The sequence below is a fragment of the Cupressus sempervirens genome, chromosome 3 (genome assembly GCF_028749045.1).
Source record: "Cupressus sempervirens isolate cs-2001-9-10 chromosome 3, ASM2874904v1, whole genome shotgun sequence".
NCBI classification, from domain to species: Eukaryota; Viridiplantae; Streptophyta; class Pinopsida; order Cupressales; family Cupressaceae; genus Cupressus; species Cupressus sempervirens.
The window spans coordinates 827,598,823-827,605,898 of record NC_143120.1 but is presented as its reverse complement, the minus strand read 5'-3'; the positions used below and the strand labels follow the sequence as shown (position 1 = coordinate 827,605,898).

At 30.3% G+C, this 7,076-nt stretch overlaps 1 pseudogene; it reads left to right on the top strand.

Annotated features, from left to right (window-relative positions):
• Positions 1–2,159: 2,159 nt before the first annotated feature.
• Positions 2,160–6,616, top strand: LOC149569339 (serpin-ZXA-like; annotated as a pseudogene).
• Positions 6,617–7,076: the final 460 nt, after the last annotated feature.

The following is a 7,076-nucleotide window of genomic DNA, read 5'->3' as shown; positions in this document are numbered from 1 at the left end:
GTTTTTGCTTGAAAAATTTTGTTGTAACCTTTCACCTTGGGCTTTCCCTTTCTCTTAAGATCCATGTATTCTTCCCCATCCTTATCGTTGGTATTGCTTCCACTTAGAGAATTTGGCCTCAACTTCTCTTGAGCAAAGTCATCCCACTATTGACCCTAACTTGGAATGTTTTCTCATCTCACTACAAAACTAAAAAATATTTCCCACAACTTAGTGCAGCCATTTAAGGTTATCTTCACTAGCTCAGAATCATTCACTACATAGCCCACTACATCTAGTTTGTCCTTCACTTGTTTGATACTGACAAGATAAGAAACTACACTCTCAGCCTTGGCCATCTTCGTGTTTTTGGATTTTTTCCTTAAGACCATTTTCTTGTTGAGGTTTAACCCTTGGTAGAGTTGTGTGAAGGCATTTGACATCTTTTACCCATTTATCCAACCCTATTAGGTGAGGGATGACATGGTCCTTGACCTTGTCCATGATGATTAGTCTAGGTTTAGCATCATTCTTCAAGTCCATGTTTAGGTGCATCCAAAGGAGAGAGTCAAAATTGATCGAGGAAGAAGAAGTCATCAAAGTAAAGCTACAAAAGTAGAGGTGTTGTTCATATTATCTTTCATATGGAGTGTTAGAAGTTAACTTTCAAAAAATTTATTGAATTCAATGAAGTGAATGCACTACCCAAGTATAATGAGAAGTGTGGATTGTTGTAAATATGTTGTTTAATTTGATACTATATCTTTAAATCAAGATGCTATAATAGAAGGTGAGTAATTTACAATACATTGTGTCTATTGAAGAGTTAGAAGAGCTTTTTCAAAATTTGAAGACATTTGTATGTAGATTTTGCATAACATGGTTGAGATTAATTCTATTATTATTGTTGTGGAATCTGATTGATCTCCAAGTGGGAGATTGTTGTGATGTGGAGCGTAATTAGACTCAGAGGTTTATTTAATGTAGTTTTCTCCCCATATTATTTCTATGGGGGTTTGGGGATAGTACCGCCAAGACAGGGTCAAGGGCTAGTACCCCAAGTGCACTCTGTATTGTAGTATAGGGTGAGGTTGAGAGGCAACACCCTTGCGGGGGTTTTCAGGGGCAATGCCCTTGAAGCCAAAAGTGCCCTTATATTGTAAAAGGTGTCAGCTGCTATTTTTCCACTTGGACAACTTATTCTAGCCCTAATTTTTTAAGTGGCAAAAGCTTGTATAAAAGGGCTTAGGGTTAGAGATTTCATAATGTAATGGTGATATTGTAGATTCTTGCAATGGTATTGAGCTGTAAGGGATTGTGGATTGTAATCATAGATAATAATAATATTGAACTTGTTATTAGTGGATGTAGCTTAGGGATTGGCTGAACCACATTAAATCTTGGTGTCTTGTGTTCTCTTTTGTATGATCTATTATTTTCTGGTATTGATTATATTTTCATGTAACTGCTATTTCTATCTAAGGCTAATCCTAACATCTATCCCCTTGCTTCTTTTCTTCAAAAGAAGGTTGTCCATTTCATATAAGGATTGCTTTGACATTATAATTCATCATTACCTCATTATCACTTGAAATTAAAAAAATTGATTTTCCAACTAAAATCCTTGATCTTATCCTCGTCTTTCTTGCAATTTTTCCTTGAAAAAATATATAAAGATGATCAGTTTTCAAAAGTTTTTATACAATCACATTTCTGCAAATTGGTCTATTGAATTCAATTATTAACAAAACAGAGTGTAATGAGTTAGAGGTTTGTATCTCGTATTAAGATTTTAACTTGATTTCATTGTCTACTTTCAAGTTATCATTTTAATTTGATTTTATCTTTCACTTTCAAATTGGTCTCTTATTAAAAAAATTGAAAAAATATATAAATATGCTCAGTTTTCAACATTTTTATAGAACCACATTTCTGCAAATCAGTCTGTTGAAATCAATCATTAATATAACATAGTGCACTGAGTTAGAGGTTTATATCTCATATTAGGATTTTAATTTGATTACATCTTCTACTTTCAAATTAGGATGTTAATTTGATTTCATCTTTCACTTTCAATTTTTATTTATTTATTAACTTATAATTGGAGTTGTGTCAAACTGTGGATATACAAATTTATTTTGTAGGAATACTACACTCGGCATATATTGAACTGAGGGGCAATGGATATCAAGTCTGCAGTTCATAGTCAAACAGGTTTCTCACTGGACTTTTTAAAGGAAGCACTAGAAGTAACTGTTGACAAAAATGTTGGTTTCTCTACATTAAACATTTCTGTGGCATTGAGTTTGGCTGCTGGTGGAGCGAAAAACCAAACACTGGATCAGTTTTACACTTGTCTCAGGCTCAAAGATATCCATCAACTGCATCAACTTTATTCTCATCTGGTCAAAGTGGTTTTGGTAGATGGAAGTGCCAATGAAGGTCCCTTCTTGTCATTTGCGAATGGAGTATGGTCGGATCAGTCTGCGGCCTTGAGGCCCAATTACAGAGATATAGTGAAGAGTCAATATAGAGGTGAAATTAACTTGGTAGATTTTATAAATAAGGTATATGATTTTCTTTATTCTCAAAATTTAATAACATGAGAAGTAGATTTAAGTGAGTTTTTAGCTACTTTGCAATTTTAATGTTTTTAAATCCCTAATTTGATTAAAATTTATGTTGTACTTATATAAGAATAATCAATCATTGCTATTCTTTATTAAAAAACTGAAGCCTACAATAATTAAACCTAGATTTCTGCATTATGTTAACTTGTTCTGAGAATAAAACGTGAATGATCATTTATGGACCACAATAAAATATACTGTTACATATCTTTGAAACCTAGATTTCTGCATTATGTTAACTTGTTCTGAGAATAAAACGTGAATGATCATTTATGGACCACAATAAAATATACTGTTACATATCTTTGAAAACTATTGATTTTAAAGAGTGTTGATACTTTGATATTGACTTTAAGAATAAATTAGACTTTGATTTTTAAAGTAATACAAATTTAGCAAAATTATATTTTAAGATTCACTAGTTTTTATTTGTTATTTTGTTGAGTTTTATCAGCCAAATGAAGCTAGATTGGAGGTGAATGAATGGGCTACAAATGAGACCAAGGGACAGATAAAAAGTATTCCTGCCACCTGGTTTTGTAGATAAAACTGCTAGGATGATTTTGGCAAATGCCTTGTATTTCAAGGGCACATGGGAAGCACAGTTTCACTCCTCTGCAACTAAAAAACGCACTTTTCGTTTGTTGAATGGGAAGAGTGTGCGAGTACCCATGATGACTACTGCAAATGATCAATTTATCAAAAGAGTTGGTGACTGCAAAATTCTGTGCCACCCCTATTTGCAAGGACATGACAGCAGGTCGTTCTCCAAGTATTTTATATTAACCAATGATATGAACGGTCTGCCTGAAGTGGAGAGAAAGGTTGATCTTAATTTTCTTGAGTACCATCTGTCCCGAGGAAGTAAGTTAAAGGTATCATCTAGTTTTAAGGGAACTAAGATCTTGAAAACGATGGGACTGGGTCTTGCCCTTTACTGAAGATGCAAATTTCGATGAAATGGCGGATAAGCCTCTGTACATTTCAGATGTTTTTCACGCATTATTTGTGGAAGTTGATGAGGTTGGTACTGAGGCAACAGCTGTCACTGCATGTATCATGTTTAGTCCATTTGTGTTTAGATTGTAAAAATAATTTCTAATAATAATAAGATAAGTTACAAACAAAATACAGCTACTTAATAGTCCATATATATATATATATATGTTTTGCGGGGACATGTACCCATCCTAAAATCATAAAAATAAGGGAAAAAACTGGCCATCCTTGGTATGGAAAGGGGATACCTAGACGTCCCCCAACCATATGAATATGGTGAGTCGTCCTCATTTTTTAAAAAAAATTTTTAATGTATAATTTATTTTTTAGTTTTTAATCCAAAATAATTAAAAAGAGAATATTAAAAAATGATTTTAATACTCCTTACTAGGTCACTGAGGTGGGCCTCACCCCTCCAAATGTGGTAGAGGCAAAATAGGATTATGATGCATTAATACTTATTACTTTATGGCAGCCCTCTAGCCTTTGGGCATATAGCTTTAGGCATATTTAAATTTAGATTTTTAGATTTTTCATGTTTACCATTATGATATTGTTCACTAATATTGATATGCATTTTGACAATTGAGTACTGAAATTGGAAATTATTTCCTAGATGGCATTCAACAATTGTATGTTATCGTTCTATAGTATTTAAATGACATGCTTTGTGCTTAGCTTCATATGAATGACATGTATATTAGCAAATTTTGATGTATATTTTAAAATTTTCCTATATACTGAAAATTTGAGGAAACATAGATATATTATCATTTTGTACTTTAATTTTTATTTTTATTTTATTTTTATTTTTTGATAGGGCCTAGATTATCATTATTTATTGTAATTATTAGTACTCATCATTAGGCTAAGTATTATTGTGATACTTTTTGAATTTTATGATTTAACTAGTGATTAAAATGTTTGGTTTCTATGAATTAATCATTTTTATTTTTCCTTATCAATCTAATATGTTTCATAGCATAGATGCAAGAATTTTACCTTTACAATTTTTGAAAAATATTTTTGTAACATTTGATTGGGTGAAGTCATTTACTTATTATATTGGTCAGATTTGATGAATTACAAACTAACAATTTTTCATAGTTATTTTTAATTAACCTGAGTGTGCTTCATTAATATTTAATATTTTTCAAATGTAATTACATTGGGTTATATTTTTATATTTTTATATTATATATTTTTATAATATAATTTTTATCAATAATTAAAAATATTTAAAAAATGATATCACTTATAATGTATAATAGTTTCAAAAATATTATTATATATTATTATTAAAATATTATTACTTTTATAATATAATTTATTTATAATATAATAGTATCATATATATTAATAAAACATATATCAATAATTATATTTATAAATTGAATTTAAATTAATATAAATTATAATTATATAAATTTTTTAATAATTAAAATATTTTATGTACTATAATAAATTTATTAAATTAAAATTAGATTTATATAAAAACTAAAGGTAAGTACTAAGCCACTGGCACTTGTTATTAAGGTGTTTTAATCTTGAATAGAATCAAACCAGAGACCTCAACATAAGAGACTCACAAGTTAATGTTGTGGTGTAGGTAGTTGCCTATTTTAAAATTTTAATTTTAATTTCTATTATATTTTACTTTTATATTTGATTATTTCTTTTATTAGTACTTTCCCATAGGTATAGTATTATTCAAATAAATTTTCTTTAATTATTAATTTTAAAATTAATGGTTTGCACCAATAACAATTTTAGATGTGTTATTTTATTATAAAAAAAGAAAATCTACAGTCTAAATGTAGTATTTTTTATTTTTATCAATTATCAACATCATTTATAGATCACACGATTCACTAAATTAGCTTGAGTCTTATATGATAAGATAGGCACTCTACATGAAATATTCATGTATTCATGAAACCTTCACACAAAGTGGAGATAAAAATGACAATGAACTAGATGAAACCTAAGAAATCATTTTCAAAATGAAAACTCTATGAATGTCCCATGTTTCTCTAACTACAACCACTAAGAATGCTCTCAGACCAGCATCTTAGTGATAGTTCTAGAATGAGAAGTATACTTAAAATGCAAATCTATCAATATGTATGCAAGATCTAAGATGAAAATGTAGGTTAAATGCGAATAAAAACTCTTAGAATACTATCAAAATGAATATGAAATGAGCTAAACATGTATTAAGATGATAGTAAGTGACATGAAAACAAAGCTAAAGTGTTGATATGCTCAATATGACAATTTCTAAATATGCCTATAATACATATGCCTAAAACTTAGGTCCCTTTGCTCTTGAATTCTCCTTCTATTTATAGGATCTTAGAAGAGGTTGGGGTAAGAATTTGAGTTTTACCTTTAACTGATGGATAGAAGTGAAATTGAAAATATTTCATAAGAGACAAGAGGAGGAATCCAAAAATCTTGATTTTGAAGATAATGTGGATTTTTTTCAACTAAAATATCTTGTAAGAGACAAGAGGAAGAGCCCAAATGTCTTGATTTTGAATATAAATGTGAATTTTTTTTAATTAAAATGTCTCATTAGAGACAAGAGGAGGAGCCCAAAAGTCATAATTTGAGGCTTAATGTGGATTTTTCTCAATTCTTTATATAGTTTTCAACTTCCTCACTCCAAGATATCATCTAGTGTTAATGCAACTAAGATCGTAAAAAAAATGGGACTGGTCTTGCCCTTTTGTAAAGATGATGCAAACTTTGATGAAATGGCTGAGTTGAATGTCGACGACCGTCTCTACATTTCAGATGTATTTCACAAATAATTTGTGGAGATTGATGAAGTGGATCCTGAAGCAACAACTTTCACTGCATGTCGATATGTGATAGTGTTGTGCACAAGCACGTACCTGATAGAGGACTTTGTAGCTGATCATCCATTCATGTTTGTGATCAAGGAAGACAAAAGTGGAGCTATCTTCTTTGTTGGACATGTACTCAGTCCATTGGAAAGCTAATCTTGTTAGAATTTGACCAAGCCGTATAACCTAAGACCAGTTTTAGATGAGGGACACAAGACAAATTGGATACTCATCTCATTATCGCTGTCAATTATTTTTGTTGGTGATGTAGGCTTCCAGCCTGTCCTTTTTAATCTCCCTTTTCTTTTTACTTATTCCAACTACTTTATTTATTGTTGTCTTCTCATGAAGAGTTATAGACCTCTCATTTTGTAAACTATAATTCTAGACTATTAGGTTTAGATTTAGGTTGTGTCTATTTAAATATTTTCTAGAAGTTTGATTTCGCTGTAATATTTTCAAGAAGTTTGTAGATATTTTGTCTTCTCAGCTAATGCTAGATTTCTCTAGAATATTGTATGCTTGCCTATAAAAATGTACTATGTACTCATTTGAGATGATGGTGAATGAAATATAATATATTTTATTGTGTGGCAGCACATTGTGTTGTTCTATG